Here is an 8,787-nt window from a genome sequence, read left to right as displayed (position 1 = left end):
ACCTAACTAACCTAGAGACATCACACACATCCATGCCCGAGGCAGGATTCGAAACTGCGACCGTAGCAGCAGTGTGCTTCCGGACTGAAGTGCCTCCAACCGCTCGGTCACAGCGGCCGATTTGCGACAGTTATTCTCTGTTCGTCCCCGCTCGCATTTCCTTGCTGCATAGCGCGACTTCGACACCATGAGGTGGCGTTCAGTATCGCGGTGGACAGTGTTCATAATTTTTGGCTGGCTCCGTACTAAATCATTAAAAAATGCAGGAAAGTAAAATAGAAGTGACTACAGGAAAATATGAAGAAAGCGAATAGGAAATGGTCGTCGAAAGAACGAATTCAGTATACAGAAAATTCAAAATAATAGTAACTGACTTTAGAAGCAACGGCCTCAACACGAGAGTGCAAAAGGAACTTCTCCTTTAAACCCATAAAATTAAATGGACGTCGATTTGGAAAACATAGTAAATCTAGTTTTAGAGGTGGAATTCGACGAAGATTTCGAAGACCTTCAATCAAGCAACGCAGAAGAGATAGATGACATTCCTCCGGAATTTCTAAAATTATCAGGGAAATCTATAAGACTGGGGACAAGCTATCAGGCTTTTGGAAGATTATCATCCATACAATCATGCAGAGTGTAAAAGAATATTAGCGACACAAACCTTAAGATGGTAAAAGATGCGAGAACTATCGAGCAGTCTTCTTAATAGCAGATGCATCCAAGTTGCTGACACAGATAGTATACAGAAGAATGGAAGATAAATTTGGATCTATTCGATGACCGCCAGTTTGGCTTCAGGAAAGGTAAAGACACTAAAGAGTGATTCCGACGTTGCTCTTGATAATGGGGGCAAGCACTAAGAAAAATAAAGACATTTTCTCTGGAGTTTTTTACTTGTAATAATGCAGAATGCTACAAGATGTTTGAAATTCTCAGTAAAACAGATACTGAATCTATACTTTGCGAATCACTGTGAAGTGCATGACGAAGGTACTAACCGTTCGGCCTCATGTTAGGGTGTAATAAGAATGAATGCTTTAATATCTCTGTGCTCGCTGCAATTAACCGAGTTTTATAGTCTCTATGGAAATAATAGGTAGTATATTCCACGAATGTTAAGTATGCTACTAATGGCCCGACATCTTCCATGTGCTTCCCCCACGATTGCGTTTAGTTTGTTTATTTATTTATTTAATTTGGTCTGATGATGGCTATAAGGCCCTCTCTTACAAACAGTACCTTTTTTACATCTCATGTACAGTACCTTTTTTTACATCATAGGTACGTAAGAAATAACAATTTTAATGTGACAAGTACTGGGTTGGTGGATAAATTCGTAGGGTTTTTGTTTTGAATTTTCATATTTCTGTTGCTATAATTTCATCTGGGGACTACTCAACAGGACGTCGTTATCAGGAGAAAGAAAACTGGCATTCTACGGATCGGAGCGTGGAATGTCAGATCCCTTAATCGGGCAGGTAGGTTAGAAAATTTAAAAAGGGAAATGGATAGGTTGAAGTTAGATATAGTGGGAATTAGTTAAGTTCGGTGGCAGGAAGAACAAGACTTTTGATCAGGTGAATCAGGTGAATACAAAATCAAATAGGGGTAATGCAGGAGTAGGTTTAATAATGAATAAAAAAATAGGAGTGCGGGTAAGCTACTGCAAACACCATAGTGAACGCATTATAGTGGCCAAGACTGACATGAAGCCCACGCCTACTACAGTAGTACAAGTTTATATGCCAACTAGCTCTGCAGATGATGAAGAAATTGATGAAATGTATGATGAGATAAAAGAAATTATTCAGGTAGTGAAGGGAGACGAAAATTTAATAGTCATGGGTGACTGGAATTCGACAGTAGGAAAAGGAAGAGAAGGAAACGTAGTAGGTGAATATGGATTGGGGCTAAGTAATGAAAAAGGAAGCCGCCTGGTAGATTTTGCACAGAGCATAACTTAATCATAGCTAACACTTGGTTCAAGAATCATGAAAGAAGGTTGTATACATGGAAGAATCCTGGAGATACTAAAAGGTTTCAGATAGATTATATAATGGTAAGACAGAGATTTAGGAACCAGGTTTTAAATTGTAACACATTTCCAGGGGCAGATGTGGACTCTGACCACAATCTATTGGTTATGAACTGTAGATTAAAACTGAAGAAACGGCAAAAAGCTGGGCATTTAAGGAGATGGGACCTGGATAAACTGAAAGAACCAGAGGTTGTACAGAGTTTCAGGGAGAGCATAAGGGAACAATTGATAGAAATGGGGGAAAGAAATACATTAGAAGACGAATGGGTAGCTCTGAGGGATGAAGTAGTGAAGGCAGCAAATGGTTCAAATGGCTCTGAGCACTATGGGACTTAACATCTGTGGCCATCAGTCCCCTAGAATTTAGAACTTCTTAAACCTAACTAATCTAAGGACATCACACACATCCATGCCCGAGGCAGGATTCGAACTTGCGACCGTAGCAGTCGCGCGATTCCGGACTGAGCTCCTAGAACCACTAGACCACCGCGGCCGGCTGAAGGGAGCAGAGGATCAAGTAGGTAAAAAGAAATCCATGGGTAACAGAAGAAATATTGAATTTAACTGATGAAAGGAGAAAATATAAAAATGCAGTAAATAAAGAAGGCAAAAAGGAATACAAACGCCTCAAAAATGAGATCGACAGGAAGTGCAAAATGGCTAAGCAGGCATGGCTAGAGGACAAATGTAAGGATGTAGAGGCTTATCTCACTAGGGGTAAGATAGATACTGCCTACAGGAAAATTAAAGAGGCCTTTGGAGAAAAGAGAAGAGCTCAGGTGGAAACCCAGTTCTAAGCAAAGAAGGGAAAGCAGAAAGGTGGCAGGAGTATATAGAGGGTCTCTACATGGGCGATGTACTTGAGGACAATATTATGGAAACGGAAGAGGATGTAGATGAAGATGAAATGGGAGATATGACACTGCGTGAAGAGTTTGACACAGCACTGAAAGATCTGAGTCGAAACAAGGTCCCGGGAGTAGACAACATTCCATTAGAACTACTGACAGCCTTGGGAGAGCCACTCCTGACAAAACTCTACCATCTGGTGAGCAAGATGTATGAGACAGGCGATATACCCTCAGCCTTAAGAAGAAAATAATAGTTCCAATCCCAAAGAAAGCAGGTGCTGACAGATGTGAAAATTACCGAACTATCAGTTTAATAAGTCACAGCTGCAAAATACTAACGCGAATTATTTACAGACGAATGAAAAAACTGGTAGAAGCCGACCTCGGGGAAGATAAGTTTGGATTCCGTAGAAATGTTGGAGCACGTGAGGCAATACTAACCCTACGACTTATCTTAGAAGAAAGATTAAGGAAAGGCAAACCTACATTTCTAGCATTTGTAGAATTATAGAAGTCAGAGACAGCAAAGGAACTGAAAGAGCAGCTGAACGGAATGGACAGTGTTTTGGAAGGAGGGTATAAGATGAACATCAACAAAAGCAAAACGAGGATAATGGAATGTAGTCGAATTAAGTCGGGTGATGCTACGGGAATTAGATTAGGAAATGAAACACTTATAGTAGTAAAGGAGTTTTGCTATTTGAGGAGCAAAATAATCTATGATGGCCGAAGTAGAGAGGATTTGAGATGCAGACTGGCAGTGGCAAGGAAAGCGTTTCTGAAGTAGAAAAATTTATTAACATCAAGTATAGATTTAAGTGTCAGGAAGTCGTTTCTGAAAGTATTTGTAGGGAGTGTAGCCATGTATGGAAGTGAAACGTGGACGACAAATAGTTCGGACAGGAAGAGAATAGAAGCTTTCGAAATGTGGTGCTACAGAAGAATGCTGAATGGGTAGATCACATAACTAATAAGGAGGTATTGAATAGAATTGATAGAGGGAGACGAGGAGATGAATACACTAAGCAGATTCAGATTGATGTAGGTTGCAGTAGGTGCTGGGAGATGAAGAAGCTTGCGCAGGACACAGTAGCATGGAGAGCTGCATCAAACCAGTCTCAGGACTGAAGACCACAACAACAACAACAATTTCATCTGTCGATTGCCTTTTTTCTTAATTTATAGTACACTGTTGGTACTTCAGTTAACATGTTGTCATTTTGTCATCTGGAAATAGGAAATGGACCTGTGAGCGCTAGAAAATGGAGTGCTAAGTGGAGAAATCTGAATATTTCTGACATATTGTTCGGTGCTTCAGAAGAATGCTAAAGTTTAGCTGGGGCGATCACGTAACTAATGAGGAAGTACTGAATTTTTTTGTAGGTGTGCAAAATAGATATTCCTGATACAGCGAGTTCTGACGGAAGGGAATTTAAGAAGATCACACCAGCTAAGATTAGTGTGAAATGAGGAAGATCTGGTTGGAAAGAAGAATATACAAAAGTAATGAGTGCGTACATGGACAGTTTTAATTATCGTAGTCCTAGTAGACATGTCATTAGCTGTCTTCTGAAGCTGGATATGACACTTAGTTCTCCAATATACAGCGGGAGTCTATTCCAGGGTTAGGTTCATGCTACTGAGAAGGACTTCGAGAAAGTGGCTCAACGAAAGAGTAGGACAGAAAGCAGTTTGCTCTCGTGGGAACGGGTGTTTCTGTTACGTTGTTCAAACAAGAGGGTTAATGTCGATGGGAGATATTGGGGACAGTGTTGTTTTACAAGACAGTAGAGAAGGTACAGAGAGTATGGAAATATCTGCGCTTGTCTACACGCAGCCAGGACAGCTGTGCATGTGATGGTGAAATATTATCAAAACTTTGAACGTCACAGATATAACGAGTGCAGGCATTCATAAGCAGTTCCAGGCGCCGCGAGCTTTGCTGAGAAACGCCTTACAGGTAACATCGTTGTTGTAATCATCTCCATCTGAAACACGTCACTATTAACAGCTGAACAAAGAGAGTGTGCGATAGATCAATTACTTATCCCAACTACGTATTCCCTGTACACGAACCTAGTATGGCTTTCTTTAATGCTGGATGGTGGGTCACGAGAAATAATTAATGTTTATGACAGGAACGCCACAACGTATTTCTCTTAATGGCAACTGTACTGAAGGAGAATATCTAATACTGATTGATTTGATGAAGTTAATGCAGCACCAGTGCGGTAGGGCTTTATTAAGCGGCTCCCGCGCAGCGCTGGAATTCCTTCCGTCATTACGGCTGCGGGCTGCTGCCGTATTCAGGTCGCGGCCGCTCGCGCTGCACTCGTATTCCGGCCCGGCGTGGCCCAACACGGCATCCAAAACAGAATCGTATTAGGCAGAACAAAGTTTGCGCCGCTCGTAATGTATTCACGTCACGGGCTGAGAACCGCCTAACTCCACGGCGCGGAAAGCTCCATCGCATCGGCTTTCTCACGTCTCGCCTCCAAGAAAAACCGACGACGCCTCACGCCCCTCTTAGCCTGCCGCTTACTTTTTCGTATTAGAAATGAGGTTGCAAGAACGTTGGCAAATCTTTCCGGAAGACGACAAACTACGAACGGTGCTTAATAATGGAGCTACCTTGTATTTTGTATTACTTTTGGGGATACAGCGTACACGATTACGTTTGGACAAAGGTAGAAGTACACAACAGTATACTGCTCGTAACGTCACTCGCGAGCCAGTTGCCCGCCATCCGTCATGCAAATAATAAAACGGAAGTTCATGTACGTCCGTTTTCCACAATATTTTGCAAAAATTGAACTATTACAGATGAGTTATAAATGTAGCTTAAGGTTGATGTTGCTGAAATACCACGGATTTACGCATATTTTAGAAATAATGCATATTTAAAGTTGTGTGTTTCACCTTCGGACTCCTAACTACGTAAACAATAATATTTGACCTGAAACTTCCTGGCAGATTAAAACTGTGTGCCCGACCGAGACTCGAACTCGGGACCTTTGCCTTTCGCGGACAAGTGCACTACCAACTTTTTTTTTTTTTTTTTTTTTTTTTGCGGGCAAGTGCTCTACCAACTCTTTTTTTTTCCTTTTTTTTTTTTTTGCCTTTCGCGGGCAAGTGCTCTACCAACTTTTTTTTCTAATTGTTTTTTTAAGAAAACAAATAAAAACCTCTTGTTGGGTATGAAAATAAAAGACCACGTTCTTCATAAATAACACAATATCCTGTGAAAACGTAAAACATAAAAGGTAGCTATATTTCCGCAACGGCCTTCTTTGTATTTGTATGTTTTTTGTTAACAGAAAAGAGTATACAGTCTTCTCACCACCAGCAGCATTTTTTTTTTTTTTTTTTGAGAGCACAAGAGAAAGAAAACAAATAGGGTGCAGATAGAGAGCTATGTGTGAAAAGGATAAACATGTGTAAGGAGAAAAAAAAACTTAGAAGAGGAGGAGAAAAGAGAACTGAAATAAAATAGGAATACTTTCCGCGCCATGCTCCACTTTGGCGCGCCAGCAGAGCAAAATGCATTCTATCATTGACCATTGAAGGGGAACGTGGGATTGTCCAGCCTTGGCTGGCACGGTTCGTTGAGATTCCAGCTTTGAGACGGGTTGGTGAAAATGCTCTGTAAATAGTTCGCGAAAGTGGCCCGATAGTGTCGATGTCGGCGAAGGGTGTAGTGATGTACTTGGAGGCGTGTCCAAAAGTCCGCCGGATCGACGATGTCGTCCCGGAACAGGTAGTTGACAGCTATGCCACTGATCCATGTGATGGCGTGCCACTTAGCCGATGGAAAGTAGGTCGTGTCGGGATATATCATCATAGTGGGAGAAACGTGATGTGGTGGTACTCGGAGGTAGAAAGCCACAATCTTCTGTACGAGGGTCCAGACGGCTGCTGCCGGCCCACACTCAAAACGATGTAAATCTGTATCTTCGACATTGCACTTGAGGCACAGGGGTGAGTCCACCAGTGCGATGCGATGCAGTTTCTGTCTTGTAGTATACTTGCCGTTGACGAGAAGGTACCACATAGAGGTGGTGTCAGTGGTGTGATATGGTTGGTGGATCGTTTTCCAAACTGTAGGCCATGAAACCTGGGGGTGACGTGTTTCGACGGGGTTGCAGGGTAGAGACTTTCGGAGAAGGCGGTAGATGTCGCGGGTGGTCGTCTTCCTGGTCGTGGGGAGCTCGGTGCATATGTAGCTGTACTCCAAAAAGAAACGGCAGATATGTGACATCGGAGGTGGGATGTGTGCCAAAGACGTCGGTGGGCGTCTCGAAACAGGCGCGAGCTCGGTGGTCAACATTCCAGTAAAACTAGCATTTTGGCTTTTCCATAACCGGAGCATAGTATTGGTGTAAAGTGCCGTTGTCCTGGCTCTCACATTAACCAGATCGAGGCCACCATCCCGCTTCGGTAAGGTTAGAGCTTCATACTGGACTTTGAAGATGTGTCCAGAACAAATGAAATAGCCGAATGCCGCCTGTAACCTGGCCGCCATTGTCGCAGTGATGGGCAGAATCTGCGCTATATGGGGTATCCGAGCTGCCAGATGGGTATTGACGAAGGTGACTCTCTGGCACATATTCAGCGGGCGTAGTATGTGATTTTGTATGTTGGCCCGGATGCGTTGCAGCAGCGCCCGAAAATTGATCGCCGTATAGGTTCTGTAAGTCTGCCGTTGACGAGAAGTCTGGACGTTGCTCCACGGAGGAGCCGCATAATCACTTGCGTGAACGTCGGGGGAATTGCCATTCGGTCCATCACTGCGTCGAGGAATGCATGATTGACGCGGTCAAACGCTTGTTTGAAGTCGATGGAGATTAAAGCGCCTGGCAGTCGCGAGTGTGTTGCCACAGCGATCACATCTCGATATTCACTGAGGGCCGTCTGTATATTACGATCGCCGCCTAAGGATGTTTGTTCGTGGGAAACAAAGTCCCGTAAGACATGTTTGAGTCGCACTGCTAGAAGGCGTGTGAAAATCTTGAAGTCCGAATTGAGTAACGTGATCGGCCGATAACTGTCGAGTCGTGTTCCTCCTGCGGGTTTCGGGACTGGTACAAGTAAGCCTTCCATGAACATTGGTGGCGGGTTCGCCGCGCCGGACAAAAGTTCCCAGTACATGTCCCTCCATCGTGGCATCATCAAATCTTGGAAGGTTCTGTAAAATTCGAGAGGTAAACCATCCGGGCCGGGAGATCGATTCAGAGACCCCTTGGCCACAGCGCCTTGTACGTCGTTGGTGGTCACTTCAGCAGTCAGGAGGGTTGCAGCTGCTGCGTTTAGAGTACCAAGTGTCTCATGGGCAACCTCAGCAATGGCCTCTGCACCGGCAGGTACTTCTTGATAGAAAAGTCTATAGTGCGTTGTGAATGCATCCGCAATGGTAGCTTGCGAAGTCAGCCGTCGTACATCAGGTAAGTCTAAAGTTGTCATTAAAGCCTGTCGGCGTCGACGAACATTTTGAACAATATGATGCATAGAAGGTTCTTCACCATTAATCCTGTCTTGGCTGCGGGCTCGTACAATGGCTCCCTCTAGACGGCATCTGGTCAAGGATAAAATCTTTGCCTTGATGCGTTGAGCTTCTTTGAGTCGATCCGGGGATGGAGGATGATCCATGAGTTCACGTAGAGCGCTATAGTAGAAATCAGTTGTATGGTGATTCCACCTGGCTTTGGCTCTGCCATAGTGTGTCAGTGTGCGTCGGATGGCCGGTTTGGCGCACAGCAATCACCACTGCAGTGTGGTCTCGTAACGCATAATGCGTTGAACACAGGTGTGCCACGTGTCGGTGACCTGTTGTCGACATTCAGGGTCCCGCAGTAGCGCGACATTGAGTTTCCAAGGTCCTGCACTGAACCATATAGA

This window comes from Schistocerca serialis, chromosome 1 (genome assembly GCF_023864345.2).
Source record: "Schistocerca serialis cubense isolate TAMUIC-IGC-003099 chromosome 1, iqSchSeri2.2, whole genome shotgun sequence".
Lineage (NCBI taxonomy): Eukaryota > Metazoa > Arthropoda > Insecta > Orthoptera > Acrididae > Schistocerca > Schistocerca serialis.
Note: the sequence above shows the minus strand (reverse complement) of the source record.